The 12,349-nt window shown below is 53.3% G+C and overlaps 1 non-coding gene across 1 annotated transcript; it reads right to left on the minus strand.

The window, feature by feature from the left end:
- Positions 1–1,262: 1,262 nt before the first annotated feature.
- On the minus strand, positions 1,263–1,403 carry LOC135277502 (U4 spliceosomal RNA). Its single transcript, XR_010345109.1, has one exon. It is a non-coding gene; the product is annotated as a U4 spliceosomal RNA (small nuclear RNA).
- Between the last annotated feature and the right edge of the window lie 10,946 nt (positions 1,404–12,349).

The following is a 12,349-nucleotide window of genomic DNA, read 5'->3' on the forward strand; positions in this document are numbered from 1 at the left end:
AGACCTGCTGAGAGCCAGGCCTTTCACGCTCCTCTGTTTACAGGTGAGGAAACCAGGGTTCAGGGAGAAGTCACTTGCCCAGGGCACCTGGTTTGAGGGAGGAAGGCCCAGAGCTGGGATTTGGGTCGACATGACCTCAAGCTTCAGCCCACCTCCTACCACCCACTCCCAACATTGGGGGCCCGGGAAAGGAAACCTTTCCACCCAGGTACCCACGTCACTTGTTCCGTGCTCATTTGCATGGGCCCTCTCTGTGCGGAGGCCACCTTCACATGGGTCGCTGGAGGGTGGCCTCTGGTGGGCTGCATGTGGCTGGCTGTGTTGCTGCTGAAAGGCAGACCACAGAAGCCACACTGAGGGGTCCCAAGGAGGAGCCACAGTGTCACATGGTGGCAGGCTGCATCTGGTGGGGGAGCTGGGGAAGGTTTGAAGGGAATCTCTGCCTCCCCTCTAGCTCTGCTTTCTCCAGAATCACAGAGCAGTCACAGAGGCAGGACGGAGTTCCTTTGTCCACCCATGACCTGCCTGAGAGGCTCTGTCCGCCTCCTCACTGGCTCCATGGCCAGTCTAAGTTCAGCTGTGGATTCTAGACCTTTCATGACCTGTGTGTCACCCTTTGATCTTTTAGGCCAAGCTGGTTTCTCCATCCTTCCTGTCTCATTCCCACATTTCTATCTATGTTCCAACCATTGCTGCTTCCTGGAATTCCTGTCCCTACCTCCCCTCGTCTGCTCAAGAAAACACTTCCAGGATTCCTTTAAACCAAACAGAAGCTCCACCTTCCCCATGCCTGGCTTCAGTGATAGCCCCAACCCTCTTCGCCCACCAAGCCCTTCCCCGGACTCCACCCACATGCAAGGTCTCTGCCTGCTTGAGGGCAGAGCTGCTGGAAGCAGGTTTGCAGAGGCGTCAGGTCTGAGGGGGAGGCCACCCAGGACACAGCAGGCTCAGGCTGAAAACCCCAACCACACAGTCCCAGAGAGGGTGGAGGCAGGTTGCAGTCACAGTGAGAGGGAGGGAGGTGGGCTCCTGACGGGGAGGATTGTGAGACCCATCTCCTGGCAGGTGCTTTTCTTAGATCCTAAAGTGGTCCCTGTGCCCTGGGCTGGCCAAGGTGCAGCCTTGCCAGGGCAGATAAATCATTTCAGTTCATTTCAATAGTTTCAATAGCCTTTAAATGATTTCAGTGACTGATTTGCTATTGAAATAAGGACGATTACAATTTACAGATTTAGACTCAGTTTTTTTTTTTTTTAATCCAGCCTCCGTAGAGACTGTCAAAAATTGCCAATGCTGACTATATTTCAAGTTGTCATGGCGGAGTATTGGGAAAAGTTTTCAATTAGCAATAATTGCTCCTCGGATAAACCTCATTGGCTACGATACTGGCACTGTGCGAAGCTTGGACTCAATTTTTTTTTTGAGACAGAGTCTTGCTCTGTCACCCAGGCTGGAGTGCAATGGCATGAACTCGGCCCACTGCAACCTCCACCTCCCAGGTTCCAGCGATTCTCCTGCCTCAGCCTCCTGAGTAGCTGGGACTACAGGCATGCGCCACCACGCTCAGCTAATTTTTGTACTTTTAGTAGAGACAGGGTTTCACCATGTTGGCCAAGGATGATCTCAATCTCCTGACCTCACAATCTGCCCTCCTTGGCCTCCCAAAGTGCTGGGACTTCAGGGGTGAGCCACGGCACCCGGCCTAGACTCAGTTTTAAGATACGAGTTAATCCTCCCGACAGCTCATGAGGCCTAACAGATGTGGTGACCATTCTTCCCTCCTAGAAATGGGAAGCTCAGGGTCATCTGGTGGGAGGCTCCCCAGAGCCCCCAGTTGACTACAGTACCTGGTTTCCGGTCTGGGTCTTCACCTGCCCCTCCCAGGCTCTCCCTCTTATACGCCTCCCCTTCAGAGCCTGAATATCGTGGAGGGTGGTGGCTGCAGAAGCAGACTGGCCTCCGCTGAACTTCCTGCTCCTCCACTCAGACCAGCTGGATGACCATCAGCAGGTCCTTTAACCTCTCTGGGTTTCTGATGGTTGACCTGGAAATGGATGTAGTGGAACCCATCCTGGAGGGTTGTTACAGATAACACTGGATGAGGGGACTCCGTCTGCACACTCTGGCACCTGGCAGTGTTCCATCAATGCTGCCTGGTCATATGCCCTCTTCCTTGCCAATACAAGCAAGGCCCTTCTCAGAGGCCAAACGCATCCTGCTGTGGGCATGCGTGCGCAATCAGCCCCTTCTGTGTGTGGGCTCGTAACTGATTGTTTTCATGTACTGGATCTTCCCTGGCCCTCTTGGGAAGCTGGTGCCGTGGGATTATTTTCGGCGCCTCACAGATAAGGAGACAGAGAGGCTTGGGAATGGGATCAAGTCACTGAGCAAGGGAGGGTCCACCAGGACTGGACCCAGAGCTGACAGCGCCCAGCTCAAGGTGGATTTTCCTGTCATACTTCCCTGGTTCTTCATTCATGCCTTCAGGCGAGGCCTTTCCAAAACCGGAAACAAAATTCCCCCAAACCTCTGAAGAAACAGTCCAAATGGACCGTCGCTCCCCTGCTTGGGCGGGGCTGAGTGAACGCCGGCACTGCCCATGCTCGTGTAAGGCCTCGTGCCTCCCTGGGCCACATCTTCCCAGTCACAGGCACTTACATGGCAGTTGCTGTCTGTCCAGGTCTCACACACAACCCAGGGCGGCCGCTAACTCTCTGTCTTCCAGCGCACAGCGATTCTTCTCATGGGGCCTCTGGTCCCTGTTCTAGAAGGCCTCCTAGGTCTCACCCGGCTCTGCCCCTCTGTGGTACCCAGCGTGGGAGGCGGCCGTGTCATCACAAGGGAATGGCTTCATCATTTCCACAGCCTGCAGGCCTCCCCTGAGTGGGGACTGCACTGAAGCCGACTTGCTTGCAATCCCAGGGGGAAGCCACTCTCCTCTCAGCAGGGCCCAGGTGGCCAGAATGAGCCTCTCATCAGAGAAGCCCTGTGAGGACTCCCCGCCAGCATCCCCCACCTCTTCCCAAGGAGCCGGGCAAGCGAGAGGGATGGAGAGCTGCGTCAGCGCAGGTGAAGAAACACACCCTCCCCACCCCAAGTTCAAGGGCTGCCCTCTGTCTGGACTGTTTCTAGCAAAGGAGAGGGAATCAGACCCAGCCTCAGCCAGACCGTCATCTTATTTTCCAGAAGCCTTTGGAAGCTGGGGCTGTAAAGACCTGCTCCTCTCCAACTTATCTCAGGAGAGGCAACAGGGTGCAGTTGCCCAGCCCTCCCTCAGGCTGGCCCCCACAGCCTCCTGCCCTGCTAGGAAAATAAATCACCCTCTTCAAGTCCTGGAAGTCCCACACAGGCTGGAGAGCTGCAGAGAGGCTTCTGGGCCTGCTTCTGGTGACGGTGGCAAAGCTGCACCCCGCTGGCCTCGGCTCCCTCGGTTTCTTGCTCTCAGTGCACCAGGTACCTGGTGTTTGAAAGATGTCTGATTCTTTTAGAAGCACATTCATGAAGTCGACAACGTAATTCTGTCACTGGCTCAATCATTCACTCATTGAGCATGGGTGGAGAAGACGGTCGGGGAGCTGGGCCTGGCACCGGCCCTCAGGGAGCGTGGCAGGGTTGGATGGTTCTGGCACCAGCTGACTGAGTGAGCGATGCTGACTCAGAGTCTGACTGTGGGTCAGGCAAGTCCCGAGATCTAGAAGACTCTGCTCTGCAACTTTCTGTGTGACCTTGGGCAAGTCACACAGCTCCCTGGAGCCTGTTTCCTTGCCTCAAAAAGTAAGGCTGTAAGGATAAAACAGGACCGAAAAGCCCAGGGCTTTGCGTATGGTGAGGTCCCTTAACTAGCAGCTACGATTTCACCTCCATTTCACAGGTGAGGCGCTTGGGGGCGGGAACTACTAAGAGGGAAATTAAATAATAATAGTCATCTGTAATTGCTGCAAAATAAGGTTTACTGTGTTGTGTTCAATATCAAACCTAACCCCCAACTCTGCTTAAAATTAACCAGCTCCCTGTAAAACCTACCTTATCTATTCTCCCCATGTTCTCAGCAAAGTTCCCAGGCATCTCAAAACTCCTGTTTTTCTTGCTGACCAGCTGCAAGGTCACAGGGCAAGGTAACACCCAAAGAATGTGCAATGTGTTTCTCAAAAATGCTATTTTTCAAATGTAATGTACATCACAAGACATGTTACAAATTAATGAACTGTTCTTTGTTCTGGCTTCTGTAAACCTGTTAGCTGCTACGTCATCCCGCATGTATAAAAAGTACCCAACTTTCTCTGTCCTTTGCTCAGCCTTGGGATGCTAATCCGCTGAGCCGGTGGCCACCTTTTTAAAGTCCTCCTGTTTCACCCGTCGATCTCTCTGGTCTCCTGAATATTCTGCAACACTATGACCTGATAAGCTTCCTCCCTCAGCATGTTTACAGAGGACCTCCACATCCAAGTCTCACATGAGCTCACCTAGAAGAGGGGAGGGCCAGGAGCTTGCAGGTAGAGTCTGCCCAGCTCTCAATGGGCACTCACAGCCTCAGAGAAGAGGAGAGGCTGAGATCAAGAAATGGGGAACTGACCAGGAAGACAGAAACTGCGGGGCTTTAATGGAACTCCAGCCAGTGGGAGAGACAGGCTGCACAAGTGTGGGCCTGTGGCTTGCGATGGCTTCCTGAATGCTGCCAGCCTGGCTTTTGGGTCAGAACAGTCTTTTAGGGACTGGAGGGGGAAGGCCGTTTCAGGGGATTGGGAGCAGCATGAGCAAACATTTATTTTATTTATTTATTTATTTATTTTTGAGACAAAGTCTCGCTCTGTCACCCAGACTGGAGTGCAGTGGCACAATCTTGGCTCACTGCAACCTCCGCCTCCCAGGTTCAGGCAATTCTCCTGCCTCAGCCACCTGAGTAGCTGGGATTACAGGTGTGTGCTACCACGTCCAGCTAATTTTTATATTTTTAGTAGAGACAAGGTTTCACCATGTTGGTCAGGCTGGTCTCGAACTCCTGACCTCGTGATCCACCTGCCTCGGCCTCCCAAAATGCTGGGATTACAGACTTGAGCCACTGCGCCCAGCCAGATTTATTTTAAATACATGATACAGAGGAAAGGGGGTTTCTGTGACAGCCAGGATGCATGGTTCTGTGTTGGGTCCTTATCCTCTCTGGGCTGCAGAGGGAATAGGCCTAGAAATCCTAGCTTAAGTTTCCTGCGTTCTTCTTATGTGTGGGCATGGTTCTAAGTGTTTCACTGAGATTACTTATTTAACCCTCACCGCACCCTGCGAGGCAGCATGGCGCACTGCATCACTGCTAAGGTACAGGGTCAGTGGGGCAACTGGTTTGGGTTCACAGGTTTTCAAGGGGCAAAGGGAGGGGCATGAATGCAAGCAGCCTAACCTGCCTTGCTACTCAGGGCCCTCTGGCACTGGAATCCTGGGGCCCCTGGGCCACGGCAGGGGAGCTCTGGGGCACTGTGGTTGGTGCTGCCTGCACAGACCTGCCTTAGCTGTTGATAACAGCGTCTCTGTGGCAACCCTGTGGGCCTCCCTGGAGCCCAGCTGGCAAACCGCTCTGCCAGGCTGTATGGCATGTCCTTCTCCATGCAGGTGTGCGGAGACAGCCTGGGATTTGGAAGGCTAGGGTCCACCCCGCAGGTTCTGTGGGAGCTGTGCCGCTTAGCCTCTCAGACTTCAGCAGTTCCCATCTGCACAGGGACATCACAATGCCCTCTCCACCAATGTCGCAGGGTTGGGACACTTGGGGATGGGCAGCAGGGCCCAGCACCCCCTTGCGTGAGAGGTGACGATGCCAAGGGACATCTGAGCTGAGCCAGGCACTAGGATCACAGTCAATGCAGAAATTGGCCGGAGAGGAAGCTGCCGCTCAGGGGTGTTTTTTGGTTGTCCCAAAGTCACACACATAGGAGTGGCATAGTTAGATAACTCCCAGAACAGCGCCCTCCCCAGCCATTTTCCCCAGGAGGAGGACTTGTCCTCTGCTCAGCCTTAAAGAAAGCCTCAAGCTCAGTAGCACACATGGGGCCAGAGATGCCCCCAGCTGGCTTCAGCACAGGCTGAGTCTGCAAGAGGAAAGAAAGCCACACAAGTCATCAGTGGTGACCCCGGCCCAGCTGTGGCAGGAGACCACTCAGGGGGATGGGAGGCTATGGAAAGCTGAGGGCATTTCCCTGGGGAAAGTCCCGCCCCAAGTCCCTATGCCCCTTCCCGGCCCTCTTCACTTCCAAGCACCCACGGGGCTGCCTCCCCAAAGCGAGGACATGGAGGCAGAGCTGAGGTTCTGCAGCTCTTATGTGGCCTCACAAGGCCGGGGCTCTGGGCTAGGTCTGTGCAGGAACTCATTTCACTCCCACACAGAGTGGGAATAATCTCTGTTAAGAAAACTCCATGGATGTGTTTGGGGTAGCAGGGAAACTTTTCACAGCAATGAGGCTGCTCTGCAGAGCTGAGGGAAGAGAATGTGGAGCTGTCCCAGCAAGCAGCTGAGGGCGGGTGGAGAGGCAGCTGGAGGGAGGGCATGGTCCCCAGGGCAACTCCCAGACACCCCATCATCCACATCATGCCTCCCCTGCAGCCCAAAGAAGGGCTGCCTTCGCCATGGGAGCCTAGAGGCAGAGGGGCCTGGGGGACTGGACCCACCCAGTACTCAGGAGTTTGCCAGAATTTGGAGGATGGGCTGAGACGGGGCAGGGATGCAGGTTACACTGAATACCTCTCTGCAGGTGGGGATCTACTGAGGCTACCTCCCGGCTGCTAACCAGAAGTGGCATCAGGTGTCAAATCCAGCGTTTGGCAAGTTCTATTTGGCCGATGGCAAATGGTTGTCTTCAAACCCACCTTCTCTTTCTTTTCTGTTCTTCTGCCTCCTTAATAACTCTCTCCCCTCGTTCCACCCTGATTCTCATCCAGAGAAAAAAGAATGCTACAGTCTCATGCCCCATGAGGTTTGGTACATCCCTTCCACGCTCAAAGACTGGCCCCTTTAGAGGGCAATGCCAGACCCAAAGGCAAAACTCTTCACCAGGGTCTTGTAGCTCTGCATCAGGGAGGAGAGAATCCCAGGGCGGGGCGGCCTCTTCCGATGGGAGAAGCAAAGCGACAGCATGCCAGGATGCCATAAAGCTCAGTCTAGCACAGCAAAGTGGCAAAAAGGAAGAATAAAACACCCATCTATTTAAAAGAGTAACGACAGGGAAAAATACATTTTCATCAGTTTGTCTTCTCGTGGCTGAATCCCCGCAGCAAGCTCCAAATTCCGACGTTAGGAAATAAATCAAAATAACTTTGCTGTGTTTAGCCTCATTTTGCCGCGCCGCTCGGCTCCGAGTTAAAAAGCAACAGGTACCGTGGTGTCTCTCCCAGAAACACAGGAACGGTTTTAAAATGCAATTATGGGGGTTGGTGGAAGGGAAGGGGAAAAATGTTTTTCTTCGATTGATGTATGATTGCCCCCATGCTGTTTGGAATCGTATTTTCGCTGAGCTCTGCTAAGAAGTGCTATTTACAGGGAGCCTGACAGACGGAAGCGATTGGCTTTGGCAGGTCTAAATGTATTATTTTAGCAGGTCTCCAAGGAAAGATTCTGGGAGGGGCGCTGGCCTTTTAAAGTGCAGAGGACAATAGAGCTGCTCTGCCTCAATCCTGCTTGTCAAGACCAATCAGCCAGCCTGGAAACAGCCCCTGCTTTCTAAAGAGGCCTGCCTCTCACCTCCTGCCTACCGCCTCCCGCCGCAGCAGCGTATTCTCCCCTCCCCTGCAGCCCTTGGCTCCCACTTGACAAAACCCATCAGTCAGTCCTTCACCCAGCAAGGACTTCCCGAGTAGTCTAACAGGCTTGACTCTTTTCTAGGCACTGCAAGGCTTCTGCCTTGGTCCATTTTTGAGTTGCTATAAAGGTAATTTATAAAGAAGAGAGCTTTAATTGACTCATGGTTCTGCAGGCTGTACGGGAAGCATGGTGCCAACATCTGTTCCTGGTGAGGCCGCAGGAAGCTTTCAATCATGGCCAAAGGTCAAGGTGGGCCAGTGCATCACATGATGAGAAAGTGGTGGGGGCTGGGGACTGGGGGGAGGTCCCACACTCTTTTTTTTTTTTTTTTTTTGAGACGGAGTCTTGATCTGTTGCCAGGCTGGAATGCAGTGGCACAATCTTGGCTCCCTGCAACCGCAACCTCCGCCTCCCGATTCAAGCGATTTTCCTGCCTCAGCCTCCCAAGTAGCTGGAACTACAGGCATGTGCCACCATACCCAGCTAATATTTGTACTTTTAGTAGAGACAGAGTTTCGCCATGTTGGCCAGGATGGTCTTGATCTCCTGACCTTGTGATCCGCCCTCCTTGGCCTCCCAAAGTGCTGGGATTACAGGTGTGAACCACCACACTCTTTTTTTTTTTTTTTTTGAGATGGAGTTTCGCTCTTCTTACCCAGGCTGGAGTGCAATGGTGCGATCTCGGCTCACCGCAACCTCCGCCTCCTGGGTTCAGGCAATTCTCCTGCCTCAGCCTCCTGAGTAGTTGGGATTACAGGCATGCGCCACCATGCCCAGCTAATTTTTTTGTATTTTTAGTAGAGACGGGGTTTCCCCATGTTGACCAGGATGGTCTCGATCTCTTGATCTCGTGATCCACCCACCTCGGCCTCCCAAAGTGCTGGGATTACAGGCGTGAGCCACCGCGCCCGGCCCCCACCACACTCTTTTTAAACAACCAGATCTCACGTGGACTCAGAGGAAAACCTCACTCATTACCGTGAGGAGGGCACCAAACCATTCATGAGGAATCCCCCCCACCAATCTGACCCAAACACCTCCCACCAGACCCCCACCTCCAACACTAGGGATCACATTTCAACATGAGATTTGGAGGGGACACATCCAAAGCATATCAGCTTCTAAAAGGTCTCTGGTCAGATGGAGGACCAAGGAGTCTGGGCCTGCTGGAGCGCAGGGAGGACAGCAGCTGGCTGAGAAGGGGATCAGCACAGTCTAGGAAGCCCAGAGCATTTGGCCCCAGGCCCCAGGAGGACATCAGTGACGGCAAACAGGTGGTGGGGCATAACGGAAGGCAGTCATGGTTCCGAGATGATGCGTCCATGAAAATACAGGGCACGGTGGGCACCCGAGGCAGGGTTATGGCGTGGGTACAGAATCCTATCTGATGACCAGCAGTAACTCTGTTTGAACCCCTATTGTGTGTCCGGCATGGTTCTAAGCTCCTTCCATCTATTAGGCCATTTAATCCTCATGACTATGTCATAAGTATCATTACCCCCACTTCACAGATGAAACACAGACAGGTAAAGCATCTTGCCCTAGGTCCCTCAGCTAGTGAGTTGCAGGAGCTGGATTTGAACACCTCCCACCCCTAACCACTCTGCTGTGAGAATCCAACAGGGTGAGTCATGGATGATGCTGAGGCAAGGCTGGACCAGCAGCCAAGGAGCAGGATGGGGTGAGCTACTGACTGAGCCTCAGAAGGTGCCAGGCTGGAATAGGAAGTGAACAAAACCCAGTCCCTGCTTTCACAAAGTTGATAATCATATGAAGAAGGTGGTTATTTAAATAAATAACACAAAATGCAACGCAGGGTGACGTACGGTAGCAGAGGGTTTTGCAAGATCTAGAAGTATCACAGAGGGCATGACTGGTTACATTGGTCCTCTTAGAGAAAGAAACAGGGAAGGCTTCCTGGAGAAGGTGATGTCTAATCTGAGTTTTAAAGGATGAGTAGAAGTTTGCTAAACTGATGGAAAGGGTCGGTGCAGAGAAGAGCAAGTGGTAGAAGAACACTTGGGTGAAAGATGAGATCTGGGGTGGAAGGAGATCCTGAAAGGATTTGTAAACCATGCCGAGGAACCCAGGGGTCTCAGCGATGCAAAAAGTTATGAGTGGGAGGGAGAGGTTGATCCCAGCTTGGAGGGTTAGGGGTGCTGGGGTCGGAACCAGAGCATTCCAGTGGGGTCAAGACATCAGTATATTCTCTAGACCTGGGTTTTTCAACATGAGCATTCCTGACAGTTTGAACCAAATTCAACTGCTGTAGGAGGTTTCCCCGACCATTATGGGATGCTTGACTGCATCCTTAGCCTCCACCCACTAGATACCTGTAGAAGCATCCCACCCCCACCCTTCCAGTTTTGACAACCAGAAATGTCTTTAGACATCATCAAACGTCACCTGGGTGGCAACCGTCTCCCGGTTGAGAACCACTGGTCTAGGCTTTCATCATCTGGGAGAAATACCTGGGAAACCAAAGAGCCATGCAATGGGTGGAGGCTATGGAAGAGTTCTGTTTGGGCACTGTCTTAGGTGACAAGAGATTGCTTTAAGGAACTTGAGGGCAAAGGAGGAAGGACTGGAAGACAATGAGTTTCAGGCCTCATGGGCAGATATTTAGATCCAGGATGCCAAATACATACTATGTGTGTCTCATCCCCTGCCCAAGGCAGACATTGCTAATCAATCACAGTGCTCTTTCTCCCTAAGTCAGGACAGACTCAACAGTGTTTCAGGGAGGCAGCCACCACAGCTCCGGAGAGAGGAGTGCAAGAGAAAAGATTCGTTGCCCTCCTAGGTGTAAGAGATTTTTTCCAATAATTTTTTTTCTTTTTTTAAGAGAAGAGGTCTTGCTATGTTGCCCAGGCTGATCTCGAACCCCTGGGCTCAAGCAGTCCTCCTGCCTCAGCCTCCCAAAGTTCTGGGATTACATGGATGAGCCACCATGCCCAGCCAAAATGGTTTTTCCTGACCTGAGGATTCCCCTATTCAGTATTCCCCCTCCCCCTACAATCCCTCCTCCACCCACCCAATTTAGACATTCTTCATTCCAACAGGAAAGAGACAGGCTGTATTTTCCTGGTGAGGCTAAGAATTGCCTTCTTCCATCTTCCTCTTTTCAAAGGAAGAGCTGGTCCTGAGGGCCCCAAGGCCCAGGGTGAGGAGGGCATGTGGCCGCTTCCTCATGACAGGAGGGACTGGGTGGTGACATAGGACACATGGGGACAGGGGCCCAAAGTGGCTTTGGTGAGACCCAGCGCAGGGAGCTGGTCATATGGCCTGGCAAGGATGGCTCCATGGTGAGGAGGAGGCTGGGCTTGTGGTCTCCCATCTTACTGGGCGTCTGAGACTCAGGTATTGCTGGGTGGCGGCGGGAGCTGCAGAGCTTTCTTACCCAGGGGCCGTCTGAGCGGCTCAGGCTCGAGCGCTTTTGGTCCTGCATTTCCTGAGCACCTGCCAGGCGGCAGGCACCCACAACTTCATTGCTCCCACAGACTTCCTGCAGGTAGACCTCATCGTTCTACATTGCAGGTGAGAAAAACTAAGTCTCAGAGACGTTAACTAACTGCCCAGGGCCCACAGCCAAGGGAAAGCAGAGTGGGGTGGAAACCCTAAGTCACCAAACATGAGCTGGGTGCTCCTCCACCACGCCACGCCCCTTGGCCACCTGGGACTCAGAGTCACAGAGAGGATAAACAAACCAAAGAGCCATGTAACAAAATGGTGAAGGGCTCTGGACCAGACTGGGTCCAAATCCTGGTTCTGCCGCTCAACAGCCTGTGACCCCACATGAGTTATTTAACCTTTCTTTGCCTGTTTCCTTATCTGTAACGTGGAGACAATGGCTCCTAACTCACAGAGGTGTTGCCAAGACGTTAAGAGTTGCATGCTTGGCCCAGTGCCAGGCACGTGGCAAGTACTTGGTGGGCATCAGCTGCCACTGCTGCTGTGACAGGTAGACAGCATGGTAGTCAGAAGTTGGGCATTCCTTGCTCTGCCCCAGACTCTTCTGCCTGCGCAAGATGCAGTCCGCTCCTCTCGGAGCCTTTTTTAGAGGAAGCTTGCGGGGTGGTGTGTGTTTCTCTCGCTGAGTCTGAAGCCGACCTCAAGCCCAGCCTGAGCCAAATGTCACCGGAAAGGCACAGCCTGTGGTTTGCTGACGCCCCCGCCTCGCCAGCCCTGGAGGCCTGCTGTGCCCTTGGGGCCCCAAAGGCAGTGGGCTTGGCTGGGCCAGCTCACGAGGTTGGAGGCTCTGGAAACCAGGGAGAAGGGACGAGGGTGGCAACCAGATTGGGTCCTCAGTGAGGGGCAGGAGAGGTGAGTGGTTAGAGCAGGTCAGACTCTGCAGAGGGCCCAGGCCATCCTAGGCCATTTGTCCATCTTTCTGGCTACCTGTTCTTCCCTCTGTCTGGGAATTCCTCACATGTGAGTCCTTGCCTTCTAAGGCAGCGGCCACTTCCTTATTTTCCTGCTCCTCTGCAGCCAGAGCAGTCATGTGACCCTGGCTCTGCCTAGCAGATGTGCCCACGGGGGACCTCAGCCTGAAGTTAGGAGTCTAAAGAA

Source organism: Aotus nancymaae, unplaced genomic scaffold (genome assembly GCF_030222135.1).
Source record: "Aotus nancymaae isolate 86718 unplaced genomic scaffold, 86718_ANA_hifiasm-v0.15.2.pri h1tg000003l, whole genome shotgun sequence".
Classification (NCBI taxonomy): domain Eukaryota; kingdom Metazoa; phylum Chordata; class Mammalia; order Primates; family Aotidae; genus Aotus; species Aotus nancymaae.